The following is a 19,522-nucleotide window of genomic DNA, read 5'->3' as shown; positions in this document are numbered from 1 at the left end:
GCATGGCGAGGATCCACCTTCAAGAGAAGCAAATTTCTCTTAAAGAGGTGACAAGTTTAGACAATTTTAAGTTTCACTTGTATTTTTGTCTTTCAATTTTTAATTAAATAAGATTTCTTTGTTGTGCAAAGCAAGGTGCTTTGACAACCTTACTACAAAGCAAGGATTCTATTCCATGCCATATTACTATCCATTGATTTAGAATCAACAATAATGGCACACAAGTTTGGCAATAAGAGGATATAAGCTCATAGTTATGGTTTGTAATGACTAACTGTGATGTACCCATGCTAGTACACATTGTGCAAGGTACATATGGAATCTTCTCACATTGGGGAGATCGTCATTGAAGCCAAGGGCTTACCACACTATTTCTCTAATATGCATGCATGGCATGCCAGTATTGTTGACTCATTCCACTAAATCATAGTTTACACTTCTACTATAATATTAGCTACTCTATTTGGAAAGATTTGAGGTTCGTATCATTGCTTGTGATTGCTGTATATGATTATCGCGACGAGCGATTTCTATGCACAAGGTGCTAGCAATTCATATGATTTTTTCTGTGGGTACCGAGTAGACATGGCCTCGCTATCAAGCACATAATTCATGAGACGACATGAATAGATTAGAGAGCCTCCCAAAAGGTATTCTCTTATTGAAAACCTAAGAAAATTTAGTGTAACTACTTTCTTTGGGATGCTAGTAATCACTCTCTTTTGTCTGTGCCAAGATATGATTATTTTGAGATCCACTTGTGAGTAAGATTCCAACTTGAGAAGATATGTTGCTTAATTCTAGCACTGATTATATCTCTAGGAGTGGTATTTTCAAGGGTATGACCTAGCTAACTCACTTCAGCATTGTTGAAATTCACAATTTCATATTGTCATAGTTGTTCTTTCAAGGAAATAAGATCACAATCTACCAACGTGTAGTGGACAATTTCATCTTTTAAAGTTAATTTCAATCATTACTAGACACTGTAGACTAAGTTGGTCCCCATCATTGGTAGGTTGAGTTGTTTTTCTACAAAGGCTAACCAAGGGGTTTGAAATTCTCAATTTTACCAAGGGGTTTGGATTCCAAAGGTAACACCCATGGTTACCACTGCAATACTGCTTGATTTTCACTAATCTTTCAATTGGTGTTTCTAGACCTTTGCATGCGAGATATTTGGGCATGCACATTTGGCTATGGGTAAGTGAAAACTATGTTCAACCTCCATGTACGCATATTTGGTTTATTTTATTTTTGAATATTTTTTTGTTTATTTTTCCAAGTAGGATGTATAAGCTTCTATAATTTCATCCATTTTTCTCTTCAGAGACATGATAAGGTCATGTAGGAGCAAAATATTTTGGGTTGTAGTGTCCAAATTACATTTCTACATTATGTAGTTATGGACCTACATGTAGGGTTGGGTTTGGTACATGTTTTCACGAGAGGAGAAACATGGTCTAGGAACTCATGCATGGAGTTTGGTTAAGCCAGTGTGGAGAAAGGTTAATGAGGGTCCCTCTCGCTCATGTCATTTAAGCGTTTACAGTTACCTCCACACACAAGTAACTCTCGTACTTGATGGATGTCATTTTTTTGGACATTCTTATATGGGACATATTCCACATGTGGAGAATATGAGTCGCTAGGACTCACTGGCGCCCGTTATTTGAGTTATGTATTGCGACAAAGTCCCTAGGTGATGGTCAAATGTGTTTCCTAGACCATTTTGAGCACATTGTATGAGGAACAATTTTAGTAGCCAAAAATTATCTTATACTTAGTAAAACTTTTTAAGGTTACAAGTACTATTAAACAACTTTAATGGATGATTGTTTATACCCATAAGCAAAGTCTTGTTCCGTTAAATGAACTAGTTCATTTGTTGGTACCTAGATGTGATGGATTTTCACATTCTATTATGGTCCAAATCAGTTAGAACTGTTTTCATGTGGAAAGTATTTAGTTATCTCCTCCCGTGAGCTGTGAGCATACCATTAGCCATAAGCATTGGCAAGTACAACTATGGATATGCATGTTGATATATGTTTTTGTTAAATGCATGCACACTAGTTGTTATGGGCTTAGTGTTTAGCAAAGGCTGATTTGGAGCGGCATGCACATTCATGAGATTAGTAGCTTCTAAAGAATTTACACTATATGTGCACTATCTCTTTGTGATTAATTGTAGTTCTATCAATCACCAATAGAGGGTCATGACTTGATTTGGGTTCTTGTAGATCAACTCACTAAAATTAACCTAGATGGTTGTCCCTAAAAGTATTGATTAATCAGCAATAATGCATGGAATTTTGATCCTTGCTTACCAATCATTCTGGAAGAATGTCTATAAATGGTGGGGAACGCACCTCCATACCTATCAGTCAGCACCTTCATTCATAGTAGCATTCACTTTGTTTGTGATCATTGCACTCTATCACTAAAGAAATGTAAGGCTCTCCCTTTTGTAACTAAACGAAACCCTTGAGCACAGTTCGGAGCACTCATCTTGAGCAAGATTAACACTCACTTCCGCTGCACCTTACAGAGGGTGTCTCCGGAGATGTAATCACATACGCCTGCATCTTGAAGGGAGTAGGATATATGCTGATATTCACGATAGTAGGTTACTAGAAAACAACACAGACTTCAGCAACACGTTAGTCAATATGTATCCAAAGTACATGGCACTTATCAGAGAACAAATCATCATGGAGGAGCTTTGAATCCGTATCTCATGGGGTGCACTAATTACGGGATATGCCCAACTTGGAGACGGTCTGGGTGGTTTTTGGTGGATGCGAAGCGAGGGTTGAAATCACATTTTCTCGCATCTTGAAGGCAAGGGTTAGGGTAGGGCCAAGAAGCTCTGGGCTATTATGGACAAATGCGAAGCGAGGGTATCTTCCCACATACAATCACATAAGCTTGCATTTTGAAGGCAAGGGTGGGTGAGGGTCAAGAACTTTTGGGCTGTTTTCAGTAGATGCAGAGAGAATGTATCTCTTCAAATGCAACCACATACAATTGCACCCCTTGAAGGCGTCTGGCATTACAGAAGACTATGATATGGGAAAAAGAAATCACAATGATATTGTTAGTAAGGGATTGTTGAAAGCTGCTTGGCACTTCCTTGGTCAACGTGTATGCCAAATGTGGTGCATTCATAAAGCTCCAAAAGTGCTTGAGGAGATTCATTCTTGGATGCTATATCTTGGAATGCATTGATTGTAGGATATCTCTTGGAATGCCCAATTTTGGCAGGGCCAAGAAGCTCTAGGCTATTTTCGGCGCCTGTGAAGCAAGGGTGTCTCTTGAGATGAAATCACATACACTTGCATCTTGAAAGGAGTAGGATACATGCTAATATTTGAGATAGTAGGTTACTTGAAAACAACACATACTTTGGCAACACGTTAGTCAGTATCTATGCGAAGTGCACTGCACTTCTCAAAGCACAAGTCGTCATGGAGGAGCTTTGAATGTGCAATTGATGTCTCATGGAGTGTACTAATTGCGGAATATGCCCAACTTGGAGATGGTTTGGGCTGTTTTTGGCGGATGCGAAGCGAGGGTTGAAATCACATATGCTTGCATCTTGAAGGCAAGGGCCAGGGTAGGTCCAAGAATCTCTAGGCTGTTATCGACAAATGTGAAGCAAGGGTATCTTCCCAAATACAATCACATAAGCTTGCATCTTGAAGGCAAGGGTGGGTGAGGGTCAATAATTTTTTGTTTTTTTCAGCAGATGCAGAGAGAGGGCATCTCTTCAAATGCAACAACGTACAATTTCACCCCTGGAAGGAATCTAGCACTACACAAGACTATGATATGGGCAAAATAAATCACGATGATATTTCTAGTTAGGGATTTTTGAAAGGTGCTTGGCACTGCCTTGGTCAACGTGTATGCCAAATGTGGTGCACTCCATAAAGCTCCAAAAGTGCTTGAGGAGATTTGGATGTTGTCTCTTGGAATGCACTGATTGCGGGTTATCTCTTGGAATGCCCAGCTTCGGCAGAAGGCCAAGAAGCTCTGGGCTGTTTTTGGGGGATGCAAAGTGAGGGTGTCTCCTGAGATGCAATCACATACGCTTGCATCTTGAAGGGAGTAGGATACATGCTGATAGTTGTGATAGTGGGTTACTTGAAAACAACACATACTTCGGCAACATGTTATCGAGAAGTTTGCGGTCTTGCTAGGAAAGCACTAGGCTTTTGGCTGTGAGACTTTGTGAGAGAACTCCAAAAACTATATGAAGGAGTTATACCATAGATGCCATGAAGTCTAGGGTTTGGAAGGAAGTGCAATCAAAGAAGCCCCACTCTTTCTCTCTTGCACTCACACACACAAAGAAAGAACACAAAAGAGAATATCAAAACAACACAAAGATGAAACATCAAAGCTATGGTCGTCGTATCGCATCATGGGTAATATGAAAAGGTTAATAGATGAGTTAATGGAATTCGATCTTTGCTGACCAAATAGGCTACGAATTTTTCTTTGAAATTGTAATTTTGTGCTTACCATAATATATATGTTTTGTTTAGTGATTGGGACTAATTGTGTGTACAAATCCTCTTGGTTCATAGCAAGATAACTACACTTATGTCAATAAAAAAGTTATAGTCTATAAGGGGTAGTATGATGGGATCCGGTGAAAGAAGTATTTTATTGAGACTTTCTAGGCCAAAGAGAAACACTATACGTTGTTGAAAGTGTATTTGGCGGATAATCCATACGTTAATTGCAACAGATTGCACAGAATGAAAGCGATAGAAATTCACATCATGTGGATTATTCATCTAGGATAATTCTAGTATGTGCAAAATGTAGATATGAGAGAGTGAGAAGAGAAGTTTCCCTCCCAAGCCCTATTCTTGCTCGTAGGCAATAAGATACTTTAGGAAGATACCTGTAGCGGGAAGCGGAGATTTCCCTTGTGCACTAGTACTTCTTCATAAGAAGGTTTTTGATAGAGCGTTGTTGCATGCATGCCTTCAAGAGAAACAATTAGGAAACAAGGGAGATGTGGATAGGATTAGAGGTAGAAGTCATAGAAGATATGGAGGTATAGGTTGGACTTGGAGATGAAAAATAAAAAATCAATAAAATAACAAAGCAAGAAACACCTTACTTATCAACCCGTTTGAGATGCCAATTTGATGAAGATGGAATGAGATAGAAGAATTTGGCCTTGATTGACTAGAGTTGATGTTTACAAGGATTCTTTCAAGTTTAGCTAGACTTCCTTAAAGGAAAGTGTAGGGCTAAAGGCTAATTTGGCATGAATCCTCTCACTCCCTCTTGAATGGTTTTCAAGGAATAGAGGTCCCCTTTTATAGGTGCAAGGAACCCCCCCAAGGGTTACACAAGAAAGAGAAAAGCCAGTGTGTACAGGAACTGGCAAAGTTTGAAATGAGTTGTCCCTGCATGATGTGGGTAGCCTGGGGTCCACCATTTTGATCATATCTCCTCAACCATGGCTCCGAAATAAAGAAAAAAAAATAGAAGCAAAAAATTAAGCTCATGAGCTATGACTCCCATTTTATATACTTTTTCTAATTTGGATTGGACCCTTGTATAAAAAATTCACCAACATAGGGTATCTTTCTGGCAGGGCAAAAGTCTTCTTATGGTCCCCTTGATTCCAAAGGACACCTCATCCAATATGAAAGCATGACATTGCTTCTTGACAAAGGTTTGTAAGCATCCTCTTAATAATGCGCTAAAATGAGTGCATCTTTGAAAATCATGGAAGCTAGTGTCCCACTAGGATTTCATTCCTTGCTAGTAGCTATTAAAAAAATTACAAGAAATATATAAAAAATACATAGAATAATTATATAGGAAGTTACCCTAGATATAAGATCTAGCTAGGGTATAAGATGATAATGACATAGTACAAAGAAAGAACCAATGTTTTTGGCCCCAAGTTAAAGAGTCAGAGCTATAAACGCTTTTCCCAAATAGCTATAAACGCTTTTTCCATAGTTACCCTTGAGATAAATATAGGATGAGATAGAAAGGTTGTTATTATACTTAGATATGTATATGTACATTATAAAAAATATAGTTTGTATTTAAAAATTTGCAAGATAGATCTTGTAGCATTTGTTCCCACTATGTATGTGTCACAGCACGACATCCATCCCCTCTAAACCTACACATTCTCCGGTATGTGCCACATTTTCTTTGTAAGACCAGCCCTCTTGTAGATCTTCCTTGTTTCTTCTTCACTAGCTGGTTCAAAGCTTCATCTTCGCTTTGATTTTTTGTCATCTGTGTTTTCTTCTTCCTCAGTATCTTCTAGAACATTGTCTTCTCTTCTTTAAACACCTTGATTCCTTTCCCCGCAATGGGAACCTTTATCTCTATCCCATCTAGTTCAGACAAGCTGTAAGTAGCATTTCATGCACATGATTTACAACATATGGTCCAAACCATCTTTTTGACAACTTACGCATGACTGTGTGCTGGTTATGGAGGCTACTATCATACACTAAAACCCAATCACCTTTGTCAATTGCTTTGCTCCTGAGAGATGTCGGTTATCAAAGTAGTCCTTGTTTTTCAACCTTGCATTTTTGAGTCGTTCTTTTGCAGCCTCAATGTCTCCAAGTCTTCTCTCTCAGAGCTGCCTTATGTGCAATGTTGAGATCTTCCTGTTAATCCCCTCTTGCCAAGGTATTACATTCCATGTGGGAACTATATCCTCAATTGGCATCACTGGCTTTTGACCATATATCATCTCCGCATGCATATAGCCACTTACTGAGCTATGTGTTGTACAATCACCCCATAAAGCATATGCAATAGTTTTGGCCACTCACCAACTCTTTCTTCACAAGCCTTGGCCAAAGCTTTGATGATAAGAGGATGCCCTCTTTCACTCTTTCCATTGCCTTCAGGGTTGTAGGATGTAGTAAGATAAAGCTTGATTCCTAATCTGGAAAAGAACTCCCTTGCTTCCTTGGCATCCAATTCACCTTTGTCTACAATGATCTTTCAAACACAACCATAAAGGAAAACATATGATCAAGAAGGAATTTGCACACAACTTCCATGGTTTTATCTCTTAATGCTCGCGCTTCAACCTGGTTAGTTAGGTCCTCTCGTGCAAGAACTAAGTATCACATCTGCCAGACTTCTAAATACATTGTGACTAGATCCACAACCCATTTATAGTGCGTGGCTAGTGGATATGTAGGGTGACATCCATCATGATGTTAGACATTTGAATACATTTGACAAGTTACACATGACTCTACAAATTGAGATACATCTTTACACATACCCTTCCACCAGTATTTTCCTTTCAACTTGGAGAAGGTTGCCCACAAGCCCTGTGTCCAGCCCATAGACTCTCATGAAACTCTTGCATGAGCTTTACTTGAGTCTCTCATTTACATATAACCTTTGTGTGTGTAACACCCTTTTGTCTAGGATGCTTCCACAAATAGCCATCCCTCAAAAAGTACCCATATGCTTTCTTGCATTTCCTCCTGATTTATTGTTCAGACCAATCATTATGCTTTGTTAGAGTACTCAAGTAGCTTCCAATAAGAAGCCAATCACCTTCATAAAGCTCTTTCAAGAAAAATTCAAGTGAATTAGTCATGTAGACATTGTTACCTTTGACATGAGAGATAGAATAGAACTTTATGCCCACATCATCTCCCTCATCAATCATCTCTGATTCATATTCATACCTTGCCCTTGATATCAAATCTACCAATGTATTGTCTTTACTTGCAATGTGCTTAAACTCAAGATCTAAGGAATTAATGTAGGCAATCCACCGCAACATAGCAATGTCTGGCATTGAGTAGTTTGTAATCATCCCAAGAAGTGGTAGACAATCTGTTTCTACAACCACACATGCACCAAATAGGTACTGTTTTTCATTTTTCAAGATTGTAACCATACCCCATAATTCTCCCTTTATCCATGGAGAGTGTCTTTGGCGAGCACTTAGTACCTTTGCAACAAATCTCACCACATACATGTGTCCTTCTTTGTCATGCATCTTGCCCTATTGTCCATCCAATTCTTGTAGGACTCGTATCTACTATCACAATTACTAGCCTTTGGCACTCATAGTCTATTTTCACAAAGTTGGTGCTGATTGGAGCAACTCCTTTAGATTTTTCATGTCCTTTACATGTGCTTCTGTCCATTTAAACTTTTGATTCTTTCTAAGAAATTGATAAAGAGGATCAGTTACATGTGCATAATGTGTAATCCAAATAACATAAAAGACACATGGTCCCAGAAACCTTCTAACCTTAGTGATGCTAGTGCATGTTTCTTTCATTCTTTGGATGGCATCTACCTTTGTTGGACAAGGTTTCCTACCATATGGCCCACACAAGTGGCCCACAATGAGGACTTCATTGACACCAAACATAGACTTTTTTCCTAACAAAGTAAGATTCACTACTTCCAACCTAGACAAAATTTTATCACAATCATTTATGCAATTTTCCACAAACCTACAGCATCTGCTGAGATCCAAAGCTTCATCTTTCTCACTTTCTTCACATCCTTTGATAGAAAAATCATCAATGAAATTCATTGTGATTTGAGGAATAAAGTCACGTAAGACCTTACTCATCCCATTCATGCAACCATGTTGGTTGCCCCCTGTGTGGCAAGGTACACATTCTTACCAAACCTAGAAGTGTCCTCGTTGTTTTCAAGTCTCTGCTTTCTATTGCAAGCTGAAATTGATCATACCCTGAGTAGAGGTCCCCCATTGAGTAGATTGACCTCCATGCAAACACCTCTGCAAACTTATCAACAATTGGACCTGTACGTACATTTCTAATTGTCACCTTATTCACTGGTTTCATATCTTGGATGAAGCATCGAGCATCATTCTTCTTTGGAACCGTGAACCACCTGTTTGAGTATGGAGCACAAGAAGGCTCCAAAATTCCCATTTTGATCTTTTCATTCAATAGCTCTACTAACTTTGGCAAATGAGCCTTTGGAACCGGAATAGGCCCCAGATTCCAAGGCACATGAGCTATTGTAGAAATTACCATAGGAGCTACAATAGAAGGATCAGCACATCCTATCTCATGTGGCTCAAATGCAAAAGCCTTACCATGCTTTGAAAGCATTTCTTTAAAGAACTTTGTCTCCTCCTATGTTAGAAACTCCTTGCAACCAATTTGCAACTCTTGAAAAGACTCCTTTGTGAAGGTGTGACCAATATTTTTAGGACTCCTCAAGCTTGGTTTTGCAAAGCAACTCGCTCTATCTTTTCCCTGTTGTTGGGTGGTAAGGGTTAAGCTACTGGTTTCACCTTCTTTGCTACACTCTTTAACATGGACTTATGGGCCAACTGTTTGCTTGAAACATTGGTTTTCTTTAAAGGCTTCTATGACTTGATACATTTCCATAGAGCATAACTTCCACAACTTCACTTTCAAGATGAAAACTAGACTCGAGTATAGAATCGGGCTCACCCATATTATCTACAAAGGACTTGCTCACACAAACCCAAAACATTTTTAGTAGCTCTAGCAACCCACTCTCTTTCATGCCTATTTGTACATTATGTACATATTGCCTCTTACATCTCTTCAAATCTTCAAGTTTTGTAAAACATAGTGGTCCATTCCTTGTTATCAAGGAGCCTGTTGAGAAAGTTTCCCTATTTTTGGATCAAGGGAGACCCTTTTTCTTTCTATACCACTGCAATCCCGCTTTACAATGGTACTTGGCCAAAACCCATCATTTTCCTATGGTCATGAAACTCTTTGATCACCTTTGGTAGAGGATGATCTCTAAGGTTGTCATGATTCCTTTCATGGTTTACAAAAACTATGAGGAATTGACAGCATGTTTACCATCTTTTCTTTGTATCTTGGCATATGTTGAACCATCGTCTAGTACGTTTGTTTCCATTTGAACTCCCACAATGTAGGGTTGTCCAAGGATGAGATGATATAAAGATGTATCCTGTATAAAGAAGTTTTAGTCAATTTTTATATCACCTATTGTCACCTTCACACCTAGACATGCTGCATAAACTTCACCGGATGATTTGTTTGCTACTTTCACCATCCAACCATGATCTGTTTCCATTGGCCATTTGCACTTGTTGTAGAGACTCTTTGACATTACGTTTATTTTTGAACCATGGTCAATCAAGGCAACAAATGGTTGTTCAAGATCACCTACCATGACCAAAATTTTTGTAGTAGCCCTTGCCGGTGACTTCGTGAATAGTAGCTCCTATGAATTTAGCTTCAACTTCTTCATCATCATTTGAGAAATGCACTTGCTTCACTCTCCCACTAGATTGGTAGCATCCTACCACACCTCCATCATCCTCCTTTTCTCACAATTGCATCCCTTGTGTCATCAAGGTTTCACCTTCAACCTGCGGACGAGAAACCTCAACAAGAGTTTGCCTCTTTCTCTTGATTTATTCAAATGTTTCATGGTCTCATTCATGTGCAACTCACATGATCCTTCACACACCAACAAGACATCCAGGTTTGTTTCTTGGTCCATAGCATATTTGTTACGGTGCTTTGACACGTTCAGGCCTTGTGTGTATGTCTATATTTGTGAATGCTACCAGTCACTTGTTTGGTGTTTGCTTCTCTGCTCTTATTTAGCATTTGTTGATACATGGTATGGTTTTTGTCATTGTAGGTGTTGGGGCTACATGCATTTCCTTACATCCGCCCTATGTTGTTTCTATCGATCGTACGACCATGATATCTTGTGGTGCGATGACATCCGTGACCTCTGCAAAACTTGACAACTCAATATCAGTTTTATCATAGTTGAGCCACGCAATACAAAGTTGCATGCAACTTTCATCAGACTTGAAGATCATGCAAGATCCATGAGAGCCAAAGTGCTCACAAGGTTTGTTACACAGTGGGTTGTATTTTTGCAACCTAGCTGAGTAATTGTCCTGAAAATTTTAAGCTATTGCTTATTGTTCTTGAAGGTTGATTTTCTCTATCTACCTCTTCCCATATCTAGCTTTGTATTGCTAGATGACAATCTTAGTGAACGATGAGTCAAACTTTTATAATTATATTTAGAATGATCCTTCTTGTTTTCTTTTGGAAGAATATTTGTGACTCTTGCTACTTGTTTTCAGTCTGCTTTTTGAAGATGGACTCCGTAGTGAATGGGATCATGTGGATATCCCCAATGGGGATATCAAACCACTTACAACAACTGGAGTTCTATCCCTACCACATACGCATCATGTGATACCTCCTAATCCAAATTTGCAAGAAGATTTGAATCCTTCTAATGTAGAAGGATAATAGAATTACACTTGCATCCTCTTGTTTATTGAAGCACCCATCTCTTAATGTATTTTTGATCTATTCCTCTATGAATAGATCTTCAAGATGAGCCTAGCTACAAATACTATGTATATGTATTTTTGTAATGAATACACTAGTCTTTTGGAGAATTATCTTAGATGTTTGAAACAAGGCTATCTTTCTTCACCTTCAAATGCAAAAGTAAATGAATATGCTCAATTTTTTTATATGCTAAGTTCTTATTAATGCTACCTTAGTTGGATTATTAAATGATAAATCATGTGCATTATGGTGGTCTTTTTCGTGCTCGATTAGGGTGGTTTTTTCTTTGAACTAGACATTGTTTTCCTTTCTAATTCTAGGTTCAAGTTGACTATTCATTTAGCATTGTCTGGAATACCTTTTTGAGGGTATCATGTATTGATTATTTTTACTTATACCAAAGAACCACCCATTCCATGTCCCATTTCTCATTAGATTCTAACATGTTTTGCATGCTTGCTACTGGGTCTCATAGCATGTATATGTCTGGTTGTGCGTCTATTGATGATAGGTTTGGGTGTTGTGTGTGTTGAGGTGCTTTGACATATGGCTCCCATTCTTTGGTGATTGTCATTGTGTGGTTTCTACACACATATTTCACCAATCAAGCATGTTTGTAATACCCCATTTTGAGGGCTTTATATATGATTGATATTACATGTACCAAAGCACCACCTATTGATGCTAGTCCTATTTCTATTTAGATTCCAACCTACTACTAGGGTTCATTGTGTGTATATGCCTAGTTTGTTAGGAAATATGATGTAGCTAAGTAGATTACTTAATGGAGAGAGATAATCTACACAAACAAGAGATTATAGAGTAGATGAAATGTGTCTAGAAATGGGCTCCTTTTATTGGCCAAAAGGGCTACCCTCTCTCATGAGAAGCAGCCATGTGTAGCCGCCCTTGTGTAGATAAGTCCAAATCGTAACCTTCAATTTGCCCATGTGTGGCTACCCTTGAGAAGACCAGTCCATTTTTGAATTCGGCCACCGACCACCGGCCATTGACTATGGCCATTTTGACTACGGCCATTGACTACCGATCACCAGCCAACCGGCCAACCGACCGGTCCTTTTTCCGACCACTTTCCGATCGCCATCCAGCCATAATATTCCGGCAAAAAGGAATATTCTAGGTCGAGACTGGCCTCGTGAAATTTTTGATTTCCGGAGAGTTATTTTTCTTCACGCACGATGAATTCTCCTCATAATGGGGGCCTTACAAATGTGCATTTTTACCACAAAAAATTACAAGGGGTAAATCAGGCTCCATACTTAACATAGTTGTACAACTTGTAGGAATTTGAAGAGAAACGACACTTGCACAAATGGATTGGTGCTTTGGTAATTGTACTAAAAATCATACATGAACCCCTCAAAATGGGGTGTCATAAAATATAAAATCTAACCAACCCAAATGATTTTCTCATATTAAATTGGTCACTTAGTGTGGGAGAATAAATGGGAACAATGGATAAGATATAGACATGTGCTTATAGATCTATCTAAACACGAGGGCCAATGGTAAAGGGGCCCAAATGAGAGATGATCTATCAAAGAGCGAGGCTAACCAATGGAGCAAAAGACCTTAGGGTTAGATTCATTGAGGACCTCCATTAATGTGTGTAAAAGCTCTTTGACCTTAGGTAAGCTAGGTCTGAGCTTGAGGTGGGAACCCGACCCAAGATCGAGGTGCTTGTCCTGCTTCAGGTGCTTGTCATGCTTGAGGTACTTGTCGTGTTTGATTAAGGTGCTTGTCTTGCTGATGTCTAAGGTTATTGAGGTGCTTGCTTGAGATTCTTATCGGAACATTGCCAAGCTAGAAGTGCTTTGTCATGCTTGATGAGTAAGGTGCTTGGGCACCAGAAGTCAAAGTGATCCCTACATAATAGGGGCTGAGCCCATATTGTAGCGGTTAGTGGGAGAATACACACACACACACACACACTCAAGGTAACCTCAAGCCTTAAGAGGCAGCAAGGAAACATGTCAAGCTCCTACCTATGTTACCTTCATGAGGTGCTTGAATCCTGTTGGCTAGGCTTAAAAGGGTCCAATGATAAATTACTTGAATTAACTAATTGTTTTTTTCATTTATCAAGTCCTCTCTCTCAAAGGAGACAGGGGACACTTGTCCGAGGACTACCCCTACTACTAGAAATTGCCCAAGCTTGTGCTTGGCTAGGCTTGGCATGAGCCAATGAGCTTCAAGCATGAGGTAGAAGAGGGGTTCGACGAAAGCAAGAAGAGGCCTTGCTTGCAGGGTATACTCACCCACACACACTCACACACACTCTCATTGTGTGCTATGCGAAGTGCAAGAACTCCATCTCCTTCTCCAAGATCTTTGAGAAGTTGAGAGCCTACACCAACACTCTTGGCTATGGAGTGCAAATCCAACCAAGAGCCGTGCTTCAATGCTTAAGCTTTCCATCTTCTCCATCTTCATTACTATGATATTATGTATGCTAGAAAGAAGAGTTATGATAAGTGAGGAACTAATTGTTTCTCCTATGAAATGTTTCTTCTTCCTCTTCCCTACCCTCATTCCTTGCTAGCTCTCTCCACCTTCGAAGGTGCTTGAGGTCTTGAGACTAAGGCTTGGGATAGTTAAATCTTTCTTCAAAGTTTAGTCATGCTTGTGATGCATGAAGCTTTCTATCTTCATTGCATTCACCTAGGTCACAAGGAACACAAAGATTGTATTGTAACAAGTATCTCTTCATGGGAGAAATCATTATACAAATGCCTATTAGAGGGGGGACCGGCTCCACATACATTAGGGCAAATTTGGACTCACAAATGGGCATTATAAGGAGTTTGACTTCCTCTCTCATGTCCAAAACGAGCATGTGGTAAATCTTTTGTAAATCAACTCTAAACTTGACGGAGATTTGACAGTCAGGATCTACTCTTCAAGCTCTTTCTATTGATATATAGCACGCCATGAGATTCCTCATATTTTGAAATATTCTATTTTTTTTCTCTAGATTCTAGATGGAGTTGTCACATCACAAGAGAATCAAAAATAGAATATTTCAAACATGAGGAATCTCGTGGCTTGCTATATATCAGAAAGAGCTTGAAGAGTAGATTCTAACTGCCAAATCCCCACCAAGTTTGGAGTTGATTTGCAAAAACATTACCGCACATCCATTTTGGACATGAGAGAGGAAGTCAAACTCCTTATAAGGCCCCTTTGAGAGTCCAAATTTTCCCTAATGAATCCTGTCCTCAATTGTTGTCATGTTCTCTAAATTCTCTCTCTTGCAAAATTATTGTTCATGCCAAGTTAACTAATTGCTATGTTTATGTTGCTATCTTCAATTATGTTCACCTGCTATGCTTACAAAGTAATTTATCAAAAGTACTCTCAGGTTAAATAGGCCAATCCATTACATGGGGTATTACAAACATGCTTGATTGGTGAAAGATGTGTGTAGAACAAACAAGACAAATTATGATTACCAAAGCATGTGAACCAACATGTTGAAGCACCTCAACACAAGCAAGACCAAATTAAGTTGTCATGGATAGAGGCACAACCAGACATATACACACTGTGAGACAAACACGTTGGAATTGGAAGAGAAATGGAACTTGCACAAACACGCAATACTAAATAATCATACATGAAACCTTCACAATGAAATATGTGTATAAAATGATGTGCAAGCGACCTGTCAAAGCACCTAAACACAACACATATGTGCAGAACCCAAACTTGTCATCGATATACATGCAACCATGCATAAAAAACTGAGTATCAGGCATGCACAGCTGTTGGAATCTGAAGAGAAACATCACCTGTACGAATAAGTGGTTCCTTGGTAGGTGTAATAACGATCATACATGAAGACCTCAATATGGAGTATCACAAACATGCTTGATTGGTGAAAGATGCGTGTAGAAGAAACCACACAAATGAAGATCGCCAAAGCATGCGAGCCACATGTAAAAGCACCTCAACACATGCAAGACTCAAACCTCTCATCAATAGATGTGAAACCAGACATATACATGCTACAAGACCCAGTAGCAAGTATGCACAACATGTTAGAATCTAACGAGGAATGGGACCTGCATGAACGGGCAGTGCTTTGGTAAGAGTAAAAATAATCATACATGATACCCTCAACAAGGTGTATTTTGAAAAATTTTGGAATGCTAAAAGAACAATCACTAGAACCTAAAATTAGAAAGAAAAACATTGTTTAGTTCAAACAAAAACCACCGTAATCGAACATGAAAAATACCATCACAACATCACATGATTTATCATTAAATAATCTAACTAAGCCAGAAAAAAAACTTAGCATATTCATTCACAAAAGAAAAGATAACATATTTATTTACTTCTGCATCTCAAGGTGAAGAAATATAACCTTGTTTCAAGAATCCAAGATAAGAGGTTCAGCGAGAGAGCCGCCTCCACAAAGTTACTATTGAGGCACCAAAGGCAACAAAGTGTTGTTTCCAAAGGATTCGAGTTGTGGGTATCAAAGGGAGGATCTATGTGCTTCATCCTAACCTATCAGATATTGAGACTAGGCATTGGAGGCTTTGGGCATGGGATAGTTTCCCTTTATCTCGTGATTGCAGTGGACCCTAAGAAGTGGTTTTGGAGGGACCCTTTTACTTCAATTGATTACCCAGGGATCCTTTTTTTCTAGTACAGATCACATCACATGGTGGCTGCTTGGAGAGGGGCCCACCTTGTTGTAGTAGGTCACCAGCAGGAGGAGGGTCTCATAGCTGAGTTCCTAAAAAACGTATCGGAGCACTTGTGGGACAACAGATAGTCAAGGAGAGTCACCCTATTCTAGTGGCTAGTCTCTATTAGGTTATTGCAGTTGGGGTTGGTCTACAATGGCCACCCAACGGATTGTGCCACTTGTGACCACCCACTTGAGTCAAAAAGGCTTTGTCTATGGGACTACCCCATGGCGCAAAAATTTTGGCTTCAAATTTTACAGCTGATATCAATCTTATTGTCAGCTAGGTAGTACACTTGAGGTGTTGCTACTTGGTCCCCCTCACGGGCCCAACACTTATTTTTGAGATATCCTCAACTCGCAGGATGATTGTGATACAGGAGGGCCAACCTACACTCTAGCCTGCCACAAAGCTCATGCCTCAAGAGTGGAGCAGTGATAGAGAGCTTTGTTAACACTAGGTTGGTAACCTAACAGGACATAAAAGTGTGCTTTCAGGGTTTTCAAAAAAACCTCCAAAACCATAGTAGATCCACTCATTTTGTAAAATCCTTCCATGAGGTTATAGTTCGAGGCCTACTACACATGGAAAAAATAAGAAACTTGTAAAATTTCTCATCTTTTGGTCACACCAAGCCTCCAAAGTTGATGGACCAATACATTTTCATCAAAACAGTCATTTCTTACGTTTTGTTGCATAAAAATAAGATTAGGGATTTTTGTAGGATTTGAGATAAATTCCCTAGTTAACTTCAATGGGTTGGTGATCAGAACATATGATTGCTTCTCACTCACTATTTTTTGTTTTGCCAAAAGAAATAGGTACAAAAAAGTTGGATTTTTACCATTCAGTAAACCTATCATCAAAGTTTCTATAGCCACGCTCAATACAAATAATATATGCATGTTTTCTTAGTTCCCTATTGTCCTTTAGGTTTATAAGGAGCCATGGAGCATGTCAAAAGAATAATACATCTCTTACCAAGGAGAATCTTGGGGACAAAGATGAAGTGCTAAATACAGCAAACATGAAAAAACTGGGTTCAACATTATGAGTTGTAGAATCCCATAGAAACTATTCAATATCTAGCCAAATTTGATCCTTATGACTAGATATGGTTACTACCAACAAAATGCATGTAGTTGTCACAAGAAACTAACAATATTGAAAAAGCTATACTTGATATAGTAGAATGTTTCGTTTTCTTTTATAATTGAAAAAACCAACCATTGTTGTTTACTATGCAAAATAGGGTATTAGGTGCCCCAAAACTCAAGGAATATTAGCTTTATGTTACAATATGCCACATAGAAAATCAAAACTGCATTTGGATATCATGAAAGCCACCAACAAAATCATAGAAGAGCTAAAATTGGCTAAAAAACAGGATTTGACAGTTTTTGTAATTTGGTCATAACTTACAACTTTAACATTTATTTCTCCCTAGAAGCATCAGGACATGTTGAGGACTACTAAAGATAGTTCTCTAGAATTATAGACCTCACAAACATGAATTCTAGAGTGGTATAGTTGCAAAAAGTTAAAAAAGCCAAAAACAGGACCCATTTTTTCACACAGTTTAGGTTGTGAAATGTTGTGCAAGGACAAGGTTAAAGATGGAATTGATATTCCAAAAAAATGTCCAATTTTTTTCAGCTCATGAGACAACTTTCTAGACAGATAGCACCTGAAATCCTATTTTGAAACTCTTGACATAATTCAAGGAAAATGGTCACTAAACAGGACATAAAAGTGTCCCATTACCAACCTAGTGTTAAGAGCTTATATGGAGCCTTGACTCTTTCATCTTGTAACACGATGGGAAATTTTATTAATTGATTAAAAGAAAATCTTGGAAAAAAAGCTAGAAAAATAGACCACATAGGTATAAGTGCAAGTCAAATTTCATTACATGTTGCATCAAACTGCTTTAGTATTTCTTACACTTCCATATCTAATCTGGAAATCAAGAGGGTGAAATAAGTCACCTTCTCCAACGAAAACAACTCCAGAATACATGACACAAGTATGGTATGGATAGGACTCCTCTACATTTAGTGGTTCAAGGTCCTCACCATACATCTCCACATCATCCCGTCCACTACAAAGTTCATCATCAAACTGATAACTAAAGGTAAATAACAATTCAAAACAACTAGTCCATCTTCAAAGAGTGGACTAAAGATGAACAAACCCTATTCATAGAACTACTACCAAGTAGAACTATAATAGCAACTTCCTGTAAGGTTTCCAATTTTTAAAACCTTAAAGATTGTATAAAGCTTAATCAAAATAATATGATTATTGAAAAATCAACGTAGGATTCTCTAACCGTGGAAAATATTGGTATTTTTGGAACCGTAATCATGACTTTACTATGGTTTTCAGAACTGAATTCGGATAAAAACTGACACAATTATGGCCACTGGAAGTTTATACAGTTATGTAATTTAACTAAAAAATTTGTAAGGTCTTGGTAATCATTTTTGAAAAAGACTTTTATCATAGAACTCTCTAGATATTTATAGATATTTTTAAACTTAAGCCTGTAATAGGTCAAAAAATTAGCAGCATCATTTTGGTGTATTCTGGGGGTTGTGTGGAGCAGTGATGAGTTTGCACAGGCCAGATTAAGCAGGAAAAGGTGCTAGGGGGAGGCTGGGGGCTGCCTTGAAGTGCAAGGAACTTCCAAACAAAGCCTATGAGCCCTAAAAATCTATAAATAGGCCCCCCCTCTTCACAATCGAACTCAGACTCGAAAAGCTGGCAGATTTCTCTTGCGAATAAGAGAACACCTCTCAAAAATTACTTAGAGATAAAAAACTTTTTGTAATTAATCGAGATAATTGGTTTAATTATAGCTAATTAAGAGAATAGCTTAAGTTTGAACTAATTTTCTTAATTAAACTATTAATTAAGGAGTTTAAGCATTCCCTATTATTAACTACTCTCTAAATTATCATTAGGCTGCCGATCACTTATTTCTTAAGCTTGATGAGTAATCTAATTAATTAATTATTGCATATTGTGGTGTGTGGCCGGATGGCCTTGGTGTGAACCCAGGTCCTATGTGCCAAGATACTGTGCAGTCAATTGTACTCCCTTGTATTCTCAATATAAGGAGGTGCTCGTGCTTGCATGAGATACACTCAGTTTGGTCTCAATCTTTCTCTACATTTGGGTACGTCACAGTGGAGGCGATGGGCATAGGCATATGCATAGGTAGCTAGGGTCTTCTTGATTTTCATCTTCTTGATTCATTCAGCGATGGCGTACCCCATAGAGCCCGATTAGGCAGCTGCTGAAGTCTCTCATGTAACCCCTATGTGTGTTTGAGGCTCCACAGTAATCATCTAGTCCCTCTCAATCTTGAAGTTGCCCCGCAGCTCGCTCAACCTCAGAAACGATAGAGGAGTCCGAGCAGCCAGAGACGCCATGGCCACCTCT

Source organism: Adiantum capillus-veneris, chromosome 13 (assembly GCF_014529385.1).
Source record: "Adiantum capillus-veneris isolate H3 chromosome 13, ASM1452938v2, whole genome shotgun sequence".
Classification (NCBI taxonomy): Eukaryota; Viridiplantae; Streptophyta; class Polypodiopsida; order Polypodiales; family Pteridaceae; genus Adiantum; species Adiantum capillus-veneris.
This window is presented reverse-complemented; position numbering follows the sequence as displayed.